The sequence below is a fragment of the Acinonyx jubatus genome, chromosome B2, assembly GCF_027475565.1.
Source record: "Acinonyx jubatus isolate Ajub_Pintada_27869175 chromosome B2, VMU_Ajub_asm_v1.0, whole genome shotgun sequence".
Lineage (NCBI taxonomy): Eukaryota > Metazoa > Chordata > Mammalia > Carnivora > Felidae > Acinonyx > Acinonyx jubatus.
The window spans coordinates 121,048,765-121,068,294 of NC_069385.1; the positions used below are offsets into that span (position 1 = coordinate 121,048,765).

General features: G+C 41.7%; 1 non-coding gene across 1 annotated transcript; it reads right to left on the bottom strand.

Moving 5' to 3' along the window:
• Positions 1-18,989: 18,989 nt before the first annotated feature.
• LOC128315803 (U6 spliceosomal RNA) lies at positions 18,990-19,096 on the bottom strand. Its single transcript, XR_008298875.1, has one exon. It is a non-coding gene; the product is annotated as a U6 spliceosomal RNA (small nuclear RNA).
• Positions 19,097-19,530: the final 434 nt, after the last annotated feature.

Below are 19,530 nucleotides of genomic sequence, written 5' to 3' on the forward strand. Positions count from 1 at the left end.
CAGGTTTCACTCTTTGGTGTGTTTGAAACCCCGTAGGGGTCCAACACATTAAGTGCCATAGACACCACTCTGTCCACCCACACTGCGGTGAAGCACTCAACTAACATCAGATTTCACTAACTGAAAACTCTTTGAAAGCCTATGCGGAGCCGACACGGTAAGTGCCATTTACTCAACTCTGAAGCAACAGTGAGCGGAAACCATCTTGCAACTAACATCTCGTTTCACTTAGAACTGTTTGACAAACTCTGCGGGGCTTGTGTCGAAAGTGCCATATATTCACTTCTGTGAAACAACGCTGTGGTGACAAACTTTCCAACATCAGGTTTCGCCGAATGAGAACTCTGAAAACAAATGCAGCGCCTACACGCTATGCGCTATATACTCAACTCGGTGAAACAACACGGTCGCCATACCATCTCTCAACTAACATCTCGTTTCACTCAGTTAGAAATTTTGAAAATCTATGCGGGGAACGATGGGGACAGTGACATATACTCGACACTGTGAGAGATTACTGTGGGAAAACCGTCTTTCAAACAACATCATGTTTTCACTGTTAGACGTGTTTGAAAACCCATGCCGAACCTGTGCGGAAAGTTCCATATACTGAAATATGTGGAAGAACACTGTGTAGAAATCATCTTTTAACCATCTCTTTTCAGTATTTTAGAAGTGTTTGAAAACTTTTGCCCAAGTTAGGCCGAGTGTGCCATGTACTCAACCCTGTGAAATAACTTCAAAGACCAAGTATCTTTTACATAACATGTGGTTTCACAAAATTAGAATGGTTTCAAATCTTTTGCATTACCTACTTGGAAGAATCCAAATACTTGAGTCTGTGAAACCACACTGGTCGAAACCGCCTTTCAACTTACATCTCTGTACACTCAGAAGTTTTTGAAAAGTGATGCAAGATATATGAAGAAATTATCTTTGAACTCAAATCTGTCAAACATCTTTTTGTGGAAAAATTGTCCAAGTAACTTCATTATTAATGTAGAATTTGTTGAAATCTTTTTTGGGATCCAGGTGGAAATGGACATTTTTACTTCAGAACTTTTATAGAATGAGTGAAGAACCTTAAACTCAAATCTATTAATCTAAATTGTGGAGAAAGCATTTTCCAACTAACTTCTGGTTTCACTGAGATATCTTTCTAACTCTAAGAAATTCCTATGCATTCGGAAAGTGCCATGTACTGAAATCAGTGGAAAACTCTTTGGGGAAACCATTTTTCCCTAAAATCTACTCCAGTTAGAAATTTTTGAATTCACCTGCCTGTCTTGGGCAAATAGTGCCATATTACCCACTTTCTGAAAAATGACCCTATGGTGAAAAATTCTTTAATTAACGTCTGATTTCACCAGGTGAGATCTGTTTGTAAACTTTTGCGAATCCTACAAGCTAAGTGCCATAGATTCCACACTGTGAAACCAAATTGTTTGGAAACCGACTTTCAAATACTATCTAGTCAGAAGTGTTAGAGAAACTATGCGGGGCCTAAACCAAGTGTCATATACTCAACTCTGTCTAACTGCACTTTGTGGAAACCATCTTTCAACTAACATCCTCTATCCCTAAGTTAGAATTTCCTGAAAACCTATGAAGCACCATTGTAGAAAGTGCAATATACTGACATGTGTGGAAGAACACTGTGGTGAAACCACCTTTCAACTAAAATCTGGCTTGCTTCACTAAGTTTTGTGTTAGAATACACATGCGAGGCTAAGCAGATAGTGCCATTAACTCCTCTGTGAAGCAACAATGTGGTGCAGCAAATTTTAAACTAGTTTCACTATGGTACTTGTGTTTGCAATCATTAAAAGGGCCAATATTTCAGCAGAACCTATTCCACTCTGTGAAACAACCCTTTGAAAACCTTCTCTGTGAAAACTTCTCTGTGAAACTCTTTGAAACCTTCTTTCAAGTACCATCTTTTGCACAAATGAGCCCTGATTGAAAACCGATGGGGGACTACAATTTAGGTGCCACATACACAACTCTGGGGAAAAAAATGTTGGGAAACCATCTTTCACTTAACATCACTAAGTAATAAGTGTTTCTAGATACATGCGGGACTTTTGTGGATAGAGTCACCTCTGCAAAGAAAACATACAGGGTCTAGGAAGATACTGTCACATACTTCATTCTGTGAAAAATACTGTCGTGAAACATTCTTTCAACTAATACCTGGTTTCACTGAGAACACTTTGAAAACATATGCGGGGCCTATTGTTAAGTGCCACGTACTCAACCCTGTGAAACCTCAGTTTGGTGATATTATAGTTCAACTGACCTCTGTTAGCAGTGGCAACCTTTTGAAAACTTACGTGGGGCCTCCCAGGTAACTTTCCTTAGAACTACTCGAATAAGGTTTCAAACTTGGATAACGTAGTGAAAGAAGTTACTGGGCAAAAGATCGTTTCTCCGTGGTTTATTTTCAAGGGGTTGTGTTTATGGTACTATTATACATGTAGGCTTAGAATTTCCATCACTTCTAGTTGGGGAACAAGAGGCTAGTTGAACGATGCTTTCTCCACAGTGTTTTATCACAGAGTTGAGAATATGGTAGTTTCTTCATAAGCCCCTTATGTGTTTTCAAACAATTCCAACGTTGTCAAACAAGACAGAGGTCTTCAACAGAAGAGTATATGCCACTCTCTGCATATGCCGTGCATTCCCTTTAAAAATTTCTTACTGAAAGCAGATGTTAGTTCAAGGATGGTTTCCGAACAGTGTTTTTTCCCTGAGTTGGGTATAAGGCACTTTTGGCCCTAAGCACTGCAGACTTTCTCAAACACATCTACCTTAGTGAAACTGGATGTCACTGAAAGATTTTTTTCACCCCAGTATGTTTTCACAATTCATATGGCACTTTCTTCATGAGATTAGCACAGGTTTTAAAACTCTTCGATTTTAGTGAAACAAGATGTTAGTTCAAAGATGGTTTCTCCACAGTATTCTCTCACAGTGTTGCAAAGTGCAGTTTGACCAAATTGAGAGTATGGCAGTTTTGTTTAGACCCCAATAGTTTTTCAAACCCTTCTAACAGTGAAACGAGATGTTAATTGAAAGATTCCCCACAATGTCGGTTGACAGAATCAATTATAAAACATTTTCTGCATTGCCACCCGTAATTGTTTTAAAAAATCTCTAATGAAACGAGATGTTAGTTCAAAGATGGTTTCCTCACAGTGTTGTTTCGCAGAGTTGAGAATATGGAAATTTCCCTGTGGGTCATGCAAATGTTTCAACTATTTTACTTTTGTGAAACCAGGTGTTTTTTGAAAGATGGTTTCACCATAGTGTTTCACAGAGTCAAGGCCTTCCCGCATAAGGCCCGTATAGATGTTCAAACTCTTTGAACTTAAAAAAGATTTTGGTTGAAACTTGATTTCTCCAAACTAATCTCACCAGTGCCGACTATATGTCACTTTCACCTTGCTTCCCACAAAGGTTTTCAAACTCATCTAACGTCACGATCCAAGATGTTACTTGAAAGATGGGTTCCGCAAAGTGCAGTTTGACAGAGTTGAGGTGATGGCAATTTTGCCATAGGCTTCGCATAATTTCTCAAACTGCTCTTAATGAAATGAGAACAGTTTAAAAACAGTTACCCCAGGGTGTTGTCTCACACAGTTTTGAATAAAGGGAAATTACCTGGGAGGCCCCACGTAAGTTTTCAAAAGGTTGCCACTGCTAACAGAGGTCAGTTGAACTATAATATCACCAAACTGAGGTTTCACAGGGTTGAGTACGTGGCACTTAACAATAGGCCCCGCATATGTTTTCAAAGTGTTCTCAGTGAAACCAGGTATTAGTTGAAAGAATGTTTCACGACAGTATTTTTCACAGAATGAAGTATGTGACAGTATCTTCCTAGACCCTGTATGTTTTCTTTGCAGAGGTGACTCTATCCACAAAAGTCCCGCATGTATCTAGAAACACTTATTACTTAGTGATGTTAAGTGAAAGATGGTTTCCCAACATTTTTTTCCCCAGAGTTGTGTATGTGGCACCTAAATTGTAGTCCCCCATCGGTTTTCAATCAGGGCTCATTTGTGCAAAAGATGGTACTTGAAAGAAGGTTTCAAAGAGTTTCACAGAGAAGTTTTCACAGAGAAGGTTTTCAAAGGGTTGTTTCACAGAGTGGAATAGGTTCTGCTGAAATATTGGCCCTTTTAATGATTGCAAACACAAGTACCATAGTGAAACTAGTTTAAAATTTGCTGCACCACATTGTTGCTTCACAGAGGAGTTAATGGCACTATCTGCTTAGCCTCGCATGTGTATTCTAACACAAAACTTAGTGAAGCAAGCCAGATTTTAGTTGAAAGGTGGTTTCACCACAGTGTTCTTCCACACATGTCAGTATATTGCACTTTCTACAATGGTGCTTCATAGGTTTTCAGGAAATTCTAACTTAGGGATAGAGGATGTTAGTTGAAAGATGGTTTCCACAAAGTGCAGTTAGACAGAGTTGAGTATATGACACTTGGTTTAGGCCCCGCATAGTTTCTCTAACACTTCTGACTAGATAGTATTTGAAAGTCGGTTTCCAAACAATTTGGTTTCACAGTGTGGAATCTATGGCACTTAGCTTGTAGGATTCGCAAAAGTTTACAAACAGATCTCACCTGGTGAAATCAGACGTTAATTAAAGAATTTTTCACCATAGGGTCATTTTTCAGAAAGTGGGTAATATGGCACTATTTGCCCAAGACAGGCAGGTGAATTCAAAAATTTCTAACTGGAGTAGATTTTAGGGAAAAATGGTTTCCCCAAAGAGTTTTCCACTGATTTCAGTACATGGCACTTTCCGAATGCATAGGAATTTCTTAGAGTTAGAAAGATATCTCAGTGAAACCAGAAGTTAGTTGGAAAATGCTTTCTCCACAATTTAGATTAATAGATTTGAGTTTAAGGTTCTTCACTCATTCTATAAAAGTTCTGAAGTAAAAATGTCCATTTCCACCTGGATCCCAAAAAAGATTTCAACAAATTCTACATTAATAATGAAGTTACTTGGACAATTTTTCCACAAAAAGATGTTTGACAGATTTGAGTTCAAAGATAATTTCTTCATATATCTTGCATCACTTTTCAAAAACTTCTGAGTGTACAGAGATGTAAGTTGAAAGGCGGTTTCGACCAGTGTGGTTTCACAGACTCAAGTATTTGGATTCTTCCAAGTAGGTAATGCAAAAGATTTGAAACCATTCTAATTTTGTGAAACCACATGTTATGTAAAAGATACTTGGTCTTTGAAGTTATTTCACAGGGTTGAGTACATGGCACACTCGGCCTAACTTGGGCAAAAGTTTTCAAACACTTCTAAAATACTGAAAAGAGATGGTTAAAAGATGATTTCTACACAGTGTTCTTCCACATATTTCAGTATATGGAACTTTCCGCACAGGTTCGGCATGGGTTTTCAAACACGTCTAACAGTGAAAACATGATGTTGTTTGAAAGACGGTTTTCCCACAGTAATCTCTCACAGTGTCGAGTATATGTCACTGTCCCCATCGTTCCCCGCATAGATTTTCAAAATTTCTAACTGAGTGAAACGAGATGTTAGTTGAGAGATGGTATGGCGACCGTGTTGTTTCACCGAGTTGAGTATATAGCGCATAGCGTGTAGGCGCTGCATTTGTTTTCAGAGTTCTCATTCGGCGAAACCTGATGTTGGAAAGTTTGTCACCACAGCGTTGTTTCACAGAAGTGAATATATGGCACTTTCGACACAAGCCCCGCAGAGTTTGTCAAACAGTTCTAAGTGAAACGAGATGTTAGTTGCAAGATGGTTTCCGCTCACTGTTGCTTCAGAGTTGAGTAAATGGCACTTACCGTGTCGGCTCCGCATAGGCTTTCAAAGAGTTTTCAGTTAGTGAAATCTGATGTTAGTTGAGTGCTTCACCGCAGTGTGGGTGGACAGAGTGGTGTCTATGGCACTTAATGTGTTGGACCCCTACGGGGTTTCAAACACACCAAAGAGTGAAACCTGATGTGTGTTGAAGGTTGCAGCACGCTGTTGTTGCACAGAGTTGAGTATATGGCACTTTCGTCATTGGCCCCGCCTAGGTTTTCAAACACTTGTAAGTTGTGACACAAGTGGTTAGTTGAAGGATGGTTTCCCCACAATATTCCTTGCCAGAGTTGAGCAAACGACACTGTCCTCCTAGGCCCCGCATGTGTATCCAAACCTTTCTAACTTAGTGAAACCAGATTTTGGGTGATGGTTTCCCCACAGTGTTGTTTCACAGAGTTGAGGGTATGGCACTTTCCTTGTAGGTCTTTGTGAAGGATATGAAAGTATTTTAACTTTGTGACACCAGATGTTAGGTGAAAGGTGCTTTCTCCACATTGTTTCTCTCAGATTTAAGTATACAGCCCTTACCGTGTAGGTCCCGCATAGGTTTTGAAAGAGTTCCCACTCAGTGAAACCAAATGTTAGTTGAACGTTGGTTCGCTCCCAGTATTCTCTCACGCCCTCGAGCATGTGTCACTTTCCTCATCGTTCCCCGCATAGGTTTTGAAACTCTTCTGACTTGAGACGAGATTTTAAGTGAAAGAAGTCTCTCCACAATATTTTTACACAGGATCGAGTATATGTCACAGTCACCATTTCCCCCCGCAAATGTTATCACAAACTTCTAACTTCGTGTTTGAAAACCCATGCGGGGGCCTATGCGGATAGTGCCATATGCTGAACGCAACACTGTGGTGAACGCTTCTTCAGATACCATCTGGTTTCGCCGTTAGACGTGTTTATAAACCTATGGGGGTTCGCCACGAAAGCGCCGTAAGCTCAAGACTGTGAAACCACAGTGTCCCGAAACTATCTTTCAACTACCATCTGGTTTCAGTACGCTAAAAGTGTTTGAACAATCGGCGGGGCCTATTGGGATACTAACATAGAGTCAACTCTGTGACACAACACTGTGGTGAAACAACCTTTCAACTTACGTCTGGTTTCAGTAAGTGATTAAAACCTATATGGTGCCTATGAGGGAAGCGCCATCTGTTCTCCTCTCTGAGGCAACACTGCGAGGAACTAACAGTTCAACTAACGTTCAACTGACGTTCAACTAACGCCTCGTTTCATGAAGTTAGAAATGTTTGAAAAACTTGCGGGGCCTTTGCCGAAAGTGCCTTATAGTCTCTCAAACTGCACCTTGCAGAAACCATCATCTTTCAACTAACATGTCGTATCACGAAGTTAGAAATGGTTGAATACCCATGTGGGGAACGATGTGGAAAGTGACATATACTCGACACGGTGGGAGAATACTGTGGACGAACCATCTTTCAACTAACATCTTGTTTCCCTGAGTTGGACGTGTTTGCAAACCTAAGGGGCCTAGGAGGGAAGTGCCATATACCGAAATCTGTAGAGCCGCACTGGGGGCGGGGGTGGGGGGTGGGGGGCGGTGGGGGAGGAACCATCTTTCAACTGACACCTTGGCTCACTTAGAAGTGTTTGAAAAACCCGTGCGAGACCTACAAGGAAAGTGTAGGCAACACTGTGAAACAACGCTGTTGTAGGAATCTTTGAACTCATATCATGTTTCCCTGTTACAAGTGGAGAAATCCTGTATCTATTAGTATAAAGAAAGCGCCGTTTACTTAACTTTGTGAAACATCATTGTGGGGAAACTATCTTTCAAAAACCACTGGGTCTACTAAGTTGTAAGTGTTGGAAAACCCATGAGGGGCTTACACGGAAAGTGCCAGACACTCAACTCTGTCACCCATCACTGTGTTGAAACCGTTGTGAAACAACCATCTCGTTTCACAAGTTTAGAAGTGTTCAAAAACTTCTGTGGGGCTCGTGAGTAAAGTGCCATTAACCTCTGTCAAACAGCGCGTAGCGGGCAAGGTCTGCCCACTAACATCACGTTTCACTGTTACACGTCTCTGAAAATCCATGTGGAGCTTACGCGGTAAGTGCCATATACTCAAATCTGTCAAGGAGCACTATGGGGAAGCGATCCTTCCATCTCCTTCCACTAAGAATTGACGGAAACGTGTTGCCTAGGAAGGGGTAGTGCCCTACACTCAACTCTGTGAAACAACACTGTGGGGAAAGCTCCTTTCAACTACCATGTGCTGTCCCCGAGTTAGACGTGCTTGAAAACTATACCGCACCTGTGTGGAAACTGCCATATACTCGACCCAGTGAAACACTGTGGGGAAACTACTTTTCAAGTAACATTTCGTTTCACTAAGTTAGAAGTGCTTGAAAACCTATGTGGAACCTGTGGGGACAGTGCCATATACTCAACCCGGTCAAGCAGCACTTTGGGGAACCAACCTATCTTTCACCTAACATCTCGTTTCACCTGAGAACTGTCTGAAAACCTATGCGGGCCCTACAGGGTGTCATATACTCACCTCTGTGAAAAAACACTGTGTGGAAACCATATTTCAACTAACGTCGTTTCACTAGGGTAGAAGTGTTTGAAAACCTATGCGGGATCTATGCGGAAAGCGCCATATACCGAAATCTGGGCACTACACTGTGGGGAAACCCGTCTTTCAGTTGTCATCTTGTTTCGCTAAGGGAGAAGGGTTGGAAAACCTATGCGCGGCCTAGGCCGAAAGGGACATAGACTCAACTTTGTGAAAGAAACAAAACAAACCAACACTGTGGAGACGCAGCGTCTTTCAGCTCACATCTGGTTTCACAAAGTGAAGATAGTGTGAAAACTTACCAATCACTCACAGGGAAAGGGCCACATACTCAACTCTGTGAAACAAAACTGTGGGGAAAACATCTTTCACCTAGTATCTGGTCTCACTAAGTGAAAAGTGACCAGACATGCGGGGCCTAGGCAGACAGTGCCATAGACTCAACTCTGTGAAACAACACTGGGGTGAAAGAATCTTTCAAAAAACATCTGGTTTCTCTAGGTTCGGTGTGTTTGAAACCCCTTACGGGACCATCACGCAAAGTGCCACACACTCCACTCCGAAATAACACACTGTGGTAAAACAGTCTTTCAACTAACATCTGATTTCACTGGGAACTCTTTGAAAACCGACGCGGGGGGCCTACAGGGCAAGTGCCATAGACGCAACTCTAAGAAGCAACAATGGGGGGTGGGGAGAAACCATCTTTCAAGTAAACGTCTCGTTTTCAGTAGGTTAGAAAGTGCCATATACTCAGTTCTATCACGCTGCACTGTGCGGAAACCATCTTTCAACTAAATGTTGCATCACGGAATTAGAAATATTTGACAACCCATGCACGGAACGATGTGGAAAGTGATATACACGACACTGTGAGAGACTCTTGTGGGCAAACCATCTTTCCGCTCACCTCTCGTTTCACCGAATTAGAAGTGTTTGAAAACCTATGCGGGGCTTATTCCGAAAGTGTCATTCCCTTTGAAACCACTCTTGGTAACAACACCGCGGCGAAACAATCTTTCAACTAACATCCGGTTTCACTAATTAGGTGAGTACCGCTTGAAACCTATGCGGGAACAACAGGGTGAGTGCCGTATACTCAACGCGGAGAAACAACACTGAAGGGAAACCATCTTTCAACCAACATCTCCTTTCACTGTGGCAAGTGTTTGAAAATGTATGCGCGGCCTATGCCCAAAGTGCCACACACTGTGGCCCACCTCTCAAAATGCACTTGGCGGAAACCATCTTTCAACTAACATCTTGTATCGCTGAGTGAGAATTGTTAAAAACCTATGCAGGGAAAGATGTGGAAAGTGGCATACAGCCGAGACTGGGAGACATTACCGTGGACAAACCGTCTTTCAACGAGCCTCTTGTTTCACTAAGATAGAAGCGTTTGAAAACCCATGCAGGGAAGTATGAGGACAGGGACGTAAAACAACAGTGTTGTCGGACCATCTTTCCACTGACACCGTGTTTCACTAAGTGAGAAGTGTTGGAAATCTATCGGGAGTCTAAGCGGAAAGTGCCATCCACTCAACTGTGCGAAAGCACTGTGGGGAAGCCATCCTTCGACTACTATCTTGTTTCATTACCTTGGAAGTTGTTGGACAACCTAGCACCGCCAATGAGGAAAGTTACATGTACTCAATTCTGTCAAGTAGCACTTTGGGGAACCTATCTTTCAACTGCCATCTCGTTTCCCTAAGGTAGAAGTGTTTGAAATCCCAGGCGGAGACTTTGCGGATAGTGCCATATCCTCTACTCTGTGAAACACTGTGGGGATACCGTCTTGCAAGGAAGATCTCTTGTCGCCAAGTTAGACGTGGTAGTAACCATATACGGGGCCTGGGCAGAGTGTCATATACTGAACTCTGTGAAACAACATGGTAGGGAAACCATCTTTCAACTGACATGTCCTTTCACTTAGAGTTGTTTGAAGAGCAATGCGGGGACCAGGCAGAGAACGTCACATACTGAATTCTGTGAAACAACACTGTGGGGAAACCCTCTTTCCACTGTCTCGTTTCACTAAGTTAGAATTGTTCCAGAAACTATGAGAAGCCAATGCCGGACGTGCCATAGCCTCAACTCTGTCAACCAGCACTTTGCAAGCACTAGTGTTTTGAAACTCTCTTTCAACTCTCACCTGATTTCACCAAGTGAGAACTCTTGGAAAACCTATTCGGGGCCTAGGCCAAAAGAGCCATATACTTAGCCGCGTCGACCAGCACTTTGCAAAAACAATCTATCAAGTAGCATCTTGTTTCCCTAAGTTAGAAGTATATGAAAACATACGCGGGGAACGCTGCAGAAAGTGACATATACACGACTCTGTGAGAGAATACTGTGAACAAACCACCTTTCAACTGCCATCTATCTTGTTTCACTAAGAAAGATTTGAAGACCTATGTGGGAAGTATGCAGAAAGGTGCATATACTCAATCAACTATGTGAGAAAACACTGTGGACAAGGCATCTTTCACCTAACATCTGGCTTCAAGTTAAAATAGTTTGACAACCTGTGGATCACCTACAAGGAAAGAGCCATATGCTCAACTCTCGAAACAACACTGAGTAGGAACCACGTTTCATCTAAGATCTGATTTCACTAAATTAGAAAAGTTTGACTACACGTGAGGGGCCTAGGCACATAGTGCTATATACTCCACTCTGTGAAACAGCACTGTTTTGAAACACCCAACGCTCATCTGATTTCACTGAGAACTCTTTGAAAACCCTTTCGGGGCCTATGACAAAAGTGACCTATACTCCACTCTGTGAAAGAACACTGTGGTGAAACAATCTTTCAACTATCATCTGGTTTCACTGAGTGAGAGAGACTTCTTTAAAAAACCTAGGCGGGGCCTACACAGTAAGTGCCATATACTCAAGTTTGTGAAAAAGCACCGTGGGGAAGCCATCTTTCAACTGCCATCTCGTTTCACCAAGTTAGAAGGGTTTCAAAAAACTATGAGGGGCCTGTGACGGAACTGCCATATATATACTCAGCTCTGGCAAACGGCACTTTGCAGAAACCGTCGTTCAACCAACATTTTCTCACTACGTTCGAAGTGTTTGAAAACCTATACGGGGAAAGATGTGGAAAGTAGCATGCATTCGACACTGAGAGAATACTGTGTATAAACCGTCTTTCAACTAACAACGTGTATCACTAGATAGAAGCGTAATAAAACCTAGGCGGGGACCACGTGGAAAGGGCCAGGTAATCAACTCTGCGAAAAAACACCATGGAGAAACAACTGTCAACTCACATCTAGTTTCCCAAAGAAGACTTTGAAAACCTATGCATGAACTACTTATGGAAAGTGCCATGGGCGCAACTCTGGAAACAAGGTGGGGAAGGCCTGTTTCCCCTAGAATCTGCTTTCACCGAGTTAGAAACGCTTGAATACACATTCGGGACCAAGGCGGATGGTGCCATACACTCCACTCTGTGAAACAACACTGTGGTGAAACACCCTTTCAACTAACTCCTGATTTCACTTAGTGAGAACTGCTTGAAAATCTACGCAGGACCTACAACGTAAGTGCCATATACTCTGTGAAACAACACCGAAGGAAAGCCATCACCCAAAATCTGGTTTCACTAAGTCACAGAGTCGTTGGAACATACACGGGTGGCCTAAGGGGTAGTGCCTTTTACTCAACTCTGGCAAAGACACTTTGTGTGGAAACGATCCTTCAACGAACATCTTGCTTCAGAAGTTAGAAGCGTTTGAAAAACTATGCGGGGCCAATGACGAACGTGCCATAAGCTCAACTCTGAATGGAACACTGTGCAGAAACTATCTTTCAAAAATCATCAGGTTTCACTATGGTAGATGTGGTTCAAACCGTTTATGGGGCCGACCCATAAAATGCCTTATACGCTACTCTGGCAATCTACACGGCGGTGAAAGACTCTTTCAACAAACATCTGAATTCACTGAGAACTGTTTGGAAACTTATGCGGGGCCCAAACGGTAAGTTCCATGGACTCAATCTGTGAAGCAACGTTGTGGGGAAGCCACCTTGCAGCTGACATCTCACTTCACTTAGTTGGAACTCCTTGACAAACTTGCGGGGCTTGTGGCGAAAGTGCCCTATGGCCAACTCTGTGGTGAAAAACTTTCCACTAACCTCAGGCTTCACTAAACGAGAACCCTTTGAAGACAAGTGCGGCGCCTACAGACCCAGTGCCATATTCTCAACTCTGTGAAACAACCCTGTCGCCAAACCATCTTTCCACTAACATCTCGGTTCACTAAATTAGAAATGTTTGAGAAATCTATGCGGGGAACGCTCAGGACAGTGACATATACTCGACGCCGTGAGAGAATAATGTGGACAAACCGTCTTTCCAACAACAACACTGGTGGGGGAACCATCTTTCAACTAACATCTCGTTGCCCTAAAATTAAAAGTGTTTCAAAACTATGTGGGGCCTATGCCCAAAGTGCAATATACTCAACTCTGTCAAACTGCACTTTGCGGACAGCATCTTTCAACTAATATCTTGCATCACTGAGTTAGAAGTGTTTGAAAATCTACGCGGAGAACAATTAGGAAAGGGACTTATAATTGACACTGTCAGAGATTACTGTGGAAAAGCCATTTTTCAACTAACATCTTGTTTCACTGTTAGAAGTGTTTGAAAAACACTGCACAGCTTAGGCAGAAGGTGCGTGTTCTCAACTCTATGAAACAGCACTGTGGGATAAACATCTTTCAGTTAACATCTTGTTTCACAAAGTGAAAATGGTTTCAAATCCTTTGCATGGCTTACGGGGAAGGAGCCATAGACTTATCTCTGTGAACCAACGCTGTGGAGAAACAATCCTTCCCTGAGTCAGAAGGGTTGGAATACACATGCGGGGCCTAGAAGGAGAGTGCCATGCGCTCTAGTCTGTGAAACAACACTGTGGCGAAACTGTCTTTCAACTAACATCTCGGTTCACTCAGAAATGTCTGAAAATGTCTGCGGGACCTGCGCCGAAAATACCTTCTACAGCACTTGGCGGAAACCGTCTTTCAAGGAACATCTTTTATGACTAAGGTAGAAAGAAGTGTTTGCAAACCTTTGTGGGGATCGATGAGGAAAGGGACACCGTGAGAAAGTACACTGTGGGACAATTTTTCAAGTAGCATCTCGTTTGAAAACCTATGCGGGGCCTATGCGCGAAGTGCCATACACTCAACTCTGTGAAACCATACAGTAGAGAAAGCATTTTTCAACTAACTTGTGGTTTCTCTGCGTGCGTGGCCTATGCGGGTCCTATGCGTTCAGAAAGTGCCATGTACTGAAATCAGTGGAAAAACACTGTGGGGAAACCATCTTTCCACTAACATCGCTAGGTGAGACGTGTATGAAAACCTATGCCCGCCCTATGAGGAAAGTACCACATACTCACTTTTGTGAAAACACACTGTGGGGAAAGCACCTTTCACCTGACATCTGGTTTTACAACGTTAACATAGTTTGAAAACCCAAGCATGACCTACATGGAAAGAGCCAAATGCTCAACCCCCTGAAACAAGACTGTTGGGGAGGGGCTCTTTCACCTAAACTTCGTTTCACTGAGTTTGAAGTGTTTGAAGACTCATGCGAGGCCTATGAACATAGTGCAATATACTCACCTCTCTGAAAGAAGCCTGTAGAGAAAGCATCTTTCAACTAAAGTGGGAAGCCTTCCAGAGGTTCAGCTTTGAGTAACTCTGTGTAATCTCCAAACAGGGAAGTGACATGTGACATAAACACAGAAAGATCTAAATTCACTTGAAAGGCAGTGTGTCATTTGTGGTTCCTGCACTTTTACAAATTCTACTATCAGCTAGAAATGAGGAGTTTGAATATTTTCAAACATTTAGGATTAGAGAATGTCAGAAACATTGAAACTTCAGGATAACACCCTCTGTTGTGTTTTTTTTTTTCATTTATTCTAAACATCTCGGAGGCAAACATTTGATTTTATTTGATTACTGCTGAGCATGCAGACAAAACAAAAGGAAGTATTCTTGGAATACGTGAGTCAGTCACAATAATCATTAAGCTTTCTTTCCGTTGTCTCGTTTTTCTTGTGTTTCTTTTAAGCGCTCTTTGGAATAAGTTCAAAATGAGACCTCCAGCTTTGCTTTTCTTATTCAGGATTGCTTTGGTTACTTGGGGTCTTCTGTCATTCCATAGGAATTTCAGGATCGTTTTTTCTGTGAACGATACCGGTGGTATTTTGTTAAGGATTGCCTTAAATGTGTAGATTGCTTTGGGTAGTATAGCCATCTAAACCAAGTTTGTACTTCCAAACCATGGGCAGGGAATGTTTTCCCATTCATTTTTGTCCTCTTTCAGTTTCATGTTATGTTGCCAGAGTACACAATTTATACCTCTTTGGTTACATTGATATCTATCTTACAAAGTACCATTGGTGCAATTGTCAATGGAGTCATTCACTGATTTCTCTTTCTGGGTGGGTGGGGGATGAGCATTGGCAGATGGGCGTTGAGGAGGGCACTTGTTATGATGAGCACTGGTTTTTGTGAATAAATGAGGAATCACTGAATTGTACTCCAGAAACTAATATTGCACTGTATGTTAACTAACGAGAATTTAAATAAAATTTTTGGAAAAAATGGGAAAAAAATGAGTAGATGATTTGGTCTTGCTACTTTTGCACCTCCATTGTGAGCCTTCTATCCTAACTCAGTTTATCTTGGAGCTTTGTTCACACACACAGTTTTGTTTTGGTGCTGTGCTTTATAAACGTCAAAGTAAGAAATATGCCAAAATGGGATATTTGTGGATAAAGTGTTTTTCAGGAAAAATAATAAAACATTTTAATTACTTGATCAGTTTAAAACACTATGTCTCAATGTACAGGTTGTATTTTATCTAAATTTATATAATAAAGGAAACTTTATTCAAGACCAATTAATTTTTATGGAAAGAACTTGAGGTTTTATCCATAGCATAATGTGTGAAGTATGGATTCTGATTTTTTTAGATGTTGACAAAGGAAATCATATACTAAGATGTTAGAGCAGGGAGATCACTTGTATGTGATGGTGGGCAATCCATAATCTGTTATAGACTAACCACGTCCAGGTTTCATTTGTATGAGAAAGAAACACATCTGTTTCATGTTTCTTCCTCAGATATCTAATACAGGGGCACAACTATAACTGTAAGCAAAGCAAGAACTTTATCTTTGGAGAATTATTTGCCTTCGGAAATGATCTATGTCTTTCTGAATAACAGATCTCTGCATGCCTAGCAGCAGAGGCAGGTGTGGAAGGTGTGGAGGTATTCAGAGATATAGTGTTTCTGCCTGAATGATATCCATGCCCTCTCTACTGGGAAAAGTAGGTGCTAGTGGGGTGGGGTGGGTGCTGAAGACCTACTTCTTGAGCAGAGTCTTGGCTGCATTAGCACACGTCATAAAGCAAGGGAGCACACTCCTACACTCCTGGGTCAGTGATGTCCTGCGTACCTGGTAGAGGACAAAGACCTGCTATATCTTCACTGGCTCCACACATTTGCCTGTATTATGCCGGCTTTTACAGTTGTATACAGTACACCGGAATTCTTAGTATACAGGCGTGGCTGAGCACTCCCTACCAGACACCCCATCCACTGTTAATGGAGCCTGACATCACATCCTCTGGAGAAATGGCTTTTGTAGTTACGTGTCTGAGCTCTCAAGGTACAATGGGGTGAATGATCTCATCAAGAGATTAAGACTGGCCCAGACCACAGGAGGTGGGAGGAGTCCAGAAGAGAAGGCTGGAATCTGCCGTTTTAGGCCATGGCTGAAACCCCTGCCATCACTCTTGCTTTAGAAAGGAGAGGCTGTCATATTCTGGGAGGAATCATGCCAGCACTTGCTGTCCATTTGGAGTCATGCTGCTATGCAAATCCTCACATGGGCACAGGCACACACAAACAGAAAGATGTGTTGAAGAAAAAGTGGACACTTGGGAAAGTGACGAGACAGAAAGAAGAAAGCGGTTAAAGACAGCTGTGTCATGGGGCAGCAGCGTCAATTTTTAGAGGTGCATGCACAGAGTTCTTTCCTTTTTTTGCTTTTACTTATATATATATTTTTTCAATATATGAAATTTATTGTCAAATTGGTTTCCATACAACACCCAGTGCTCCTCCCGAAAAAATGCCCCCCTCAATACCCATCATCACCCACCCTCCCCTCCGTCCCACCCCCCATCAACCCTCAGTTTGTTCTCAGTTTTTAAGAGTCTCTTATGCTTTGGCTCTCTCTCACCCTAACCTTTTTTTTTTTTTCTTCCCCTCCCCCATGGGTTTCTGTTAAGTTTCTCAGCTCAGGATCCACATAAGAGTGAAAACATAGGGTATCTGTCTTTCTCTGTATGGCTTATTTCACTTAGCATAAGACTCTCCAGTTCCATCCACGTTGCCACAAAGGGCCATATTTCATTCTTCCTCATTGCCATAAGCCACAATTTCTTTATCCATTCATCAGTTGATGGACATTTAGGCTCTTTCCATAATTTGGCTATTGTTGAGAGTGCTGCTATAAACATTGGGGTACAAGTGCCTCTATGCATCAGTACTCCTGTATCCCTTGGGTAAATTTCTAGCAGTGCTACGGCTGGGTCATAAGGTAGGTCTATTTTTAATGTTTTGAGGAACCTCCACACTGTTTTCCAGAGTGGCTGCACCAGTTTTATTCCCACCAACAGTGCAAGAGGGTTCCCGTTTCTCCACATCCTCTCCAGCATCTATAGTCTCCTGATTTGTTCATTTTGGCCACTCTGACTGGCATGAGGTGATATCTGAGTGTGGGTTTGATTTGTATTTCCCTGATGAGGAGCGACGTTGAGCATCTTTTCCTGTGCCTGTTGGCCATCCGGATGTCTTCTTTAGAGAAGTGTCTATTCATGTCTTCTGCCCATGTCTTCACTGGGTTATTTGATTTTCGAGTGTGGAGTTTGGTGAGCTCTTTAGAGATTTTGGATACTAGCCCTTTGTCCGATATGTCATTTGCAAACATCTTTTCCCATTCCGTTGGTTGCTTTTTAGTTTTGTTGGTTGTTTCCTTTGCTGGGCTGAAGCTTTTTATCTTCATGAAGTCCCGGTAGTTCATTTTTGCTTTTAATCCCCTTGCCTTTGGGGATGTGTCGAGTAAGAAATTGCTATGACTGAGGTCAGAGAGGTCTTTTCCTGCTTTCTCCTCCAGCGTTTTGATGGTTTCCTGTCTCACATTCAGGTCCTTTATCCATTTTGAGTTTGTTTTTGTGAATGGTGTGAGAAAGTGGCCTAGTTTCAACCTTCTGCATGTTGCTGTCCAAGTTCTCCCAGCACCATTTGTTAGAGAGATTTTTCCATTGGAAAATCCTGCTTTGTCAAAGATTAGTTGGCCATACGTTTGTGGGTCTAGTTCTGGGTCTAGTTCTATTCCATTGGTCTATGTGTCTGTTTTGTGCCAATACCATGCTGTCTTGATGATGACAGCTTTGTAGTGGAGGCTGGGATTGTGATGCCTCCTGCTTTGGTCTTCTTCTTCTAAATTACTTTGGCTATACGGGGCCTTTTGTGGTTCCATATGAATTTTAGGATTGCTTGTTCTACCTTCGGGAAGAATGCTGGTGCAAGTTTGATTGGGATTGCATTGAATGTGTAGATAGCGTTGGGTAGTACTGACATTTTGACAATATTTATTCTTCCAATCCGTGAGAATGGAATGTTTTTCCATTTCATTATATTTTCTTCAATTTCCTTCATAAGCTTTCTATAGTTTTCAGCATACAGCTCTTGTACATCTTTGGTTAGATTTATCCCTAGTTATTTTACGCTTCTTGGTGCAATTGTGAATGGGATCAGTTTATTGTCTTTCTGTTGCTTCATTATCAGTGTGTAAGAATACAATTGATTTCTGTACATTGATTTTGTATCCTGCAACTTTGCTAAATTCCTGTATCAGTTCGAGCAGAATTTTGGTGGACTCTATCGGATTTTCCATGTATAATATCATGTCATTTGCAAAAAGTCAAAGCCTGATTTCATCTTTGCCAATTTTGATGCCTTTGATTTCCTTTTGTTGTCTGAATGCTGATGCTAGAACTTCCAACACTATGTTAAACTACAGCGGTGAGAGTGGACATCCCTGTCGTGTTCCTGTTCTCAGGGAAAAAGCTCTCAGTTTTTCCCCATTGAGGGTGATGTTAGCTGGCGTTTTCATAAATGGCTTTTATTATATTTGTGTCCCTTCTATCCTTTCTTGAGGGTTTTCATTAAGAAAGGATGCTGAATTTTGTCAAATGCCTTTTCTGCATCGATTGACCGGATCATATGGTTCTTATCTTTTATTACTGTGATGTATCACGTTGACAGATTTGCGAATGTTGAACCAGCCCTGCATCCCAGGAATGAATCCCACTTGATCACGGTGAATAATTTTTTTTTAACACAAAATATCTTTCCGTTTTTTTTGTGGATTCTTTAATTTCTTTGATTAATGTCATAGTTTTTCTTTATTTTTTTTATTTATTTTTATTATTTTTTTCTCATGCCAGTGCTTTATTTATTCATTTTTAAAAATATGGAACGCTTCACGAATTTGCCTGTCATCTTTGCGGAGGGGCCATGCTAATTTTCTCTGTATCATTCCAATTTTAGTATATGTGCTGCCGAAGCGAGCACTGAATAATTCTTGTTATATGCTGTTGAATTCAATTGGCTAGTATTTTCTTGTGAATTTTTGCATCCATATTCATCAGGGATATGGACCTGTAGGTCTCTTTTTAAAATGGGTCTCTCTTTCGTTTAGGAATCAAAGTAATGCTGGCTTCCTAGAATGAGACTGGCAGTTTTCCTTCCCTTTCTATTTTTTGGAATAGCTTGAGAAGGATAGGTATCTTCTCTGCTTTAAACGTCTGGTAGGACTCCCCTGGAAAGTCATATCTCTTCTTCTGCTGGGTTTAGGCTGTCTTTCTGTTCCCCTCTATTTCCTTTAGGTGTGCTGTTAGAATTTGTATTTGGGATTTTTCTTGTTTCTTGAATTGGGCCTGGATTACAATGTATTTTCCTCTCAGGACTGCCTTTCCTGCATCCGAAAGCGTTTGAATTGTATTTTC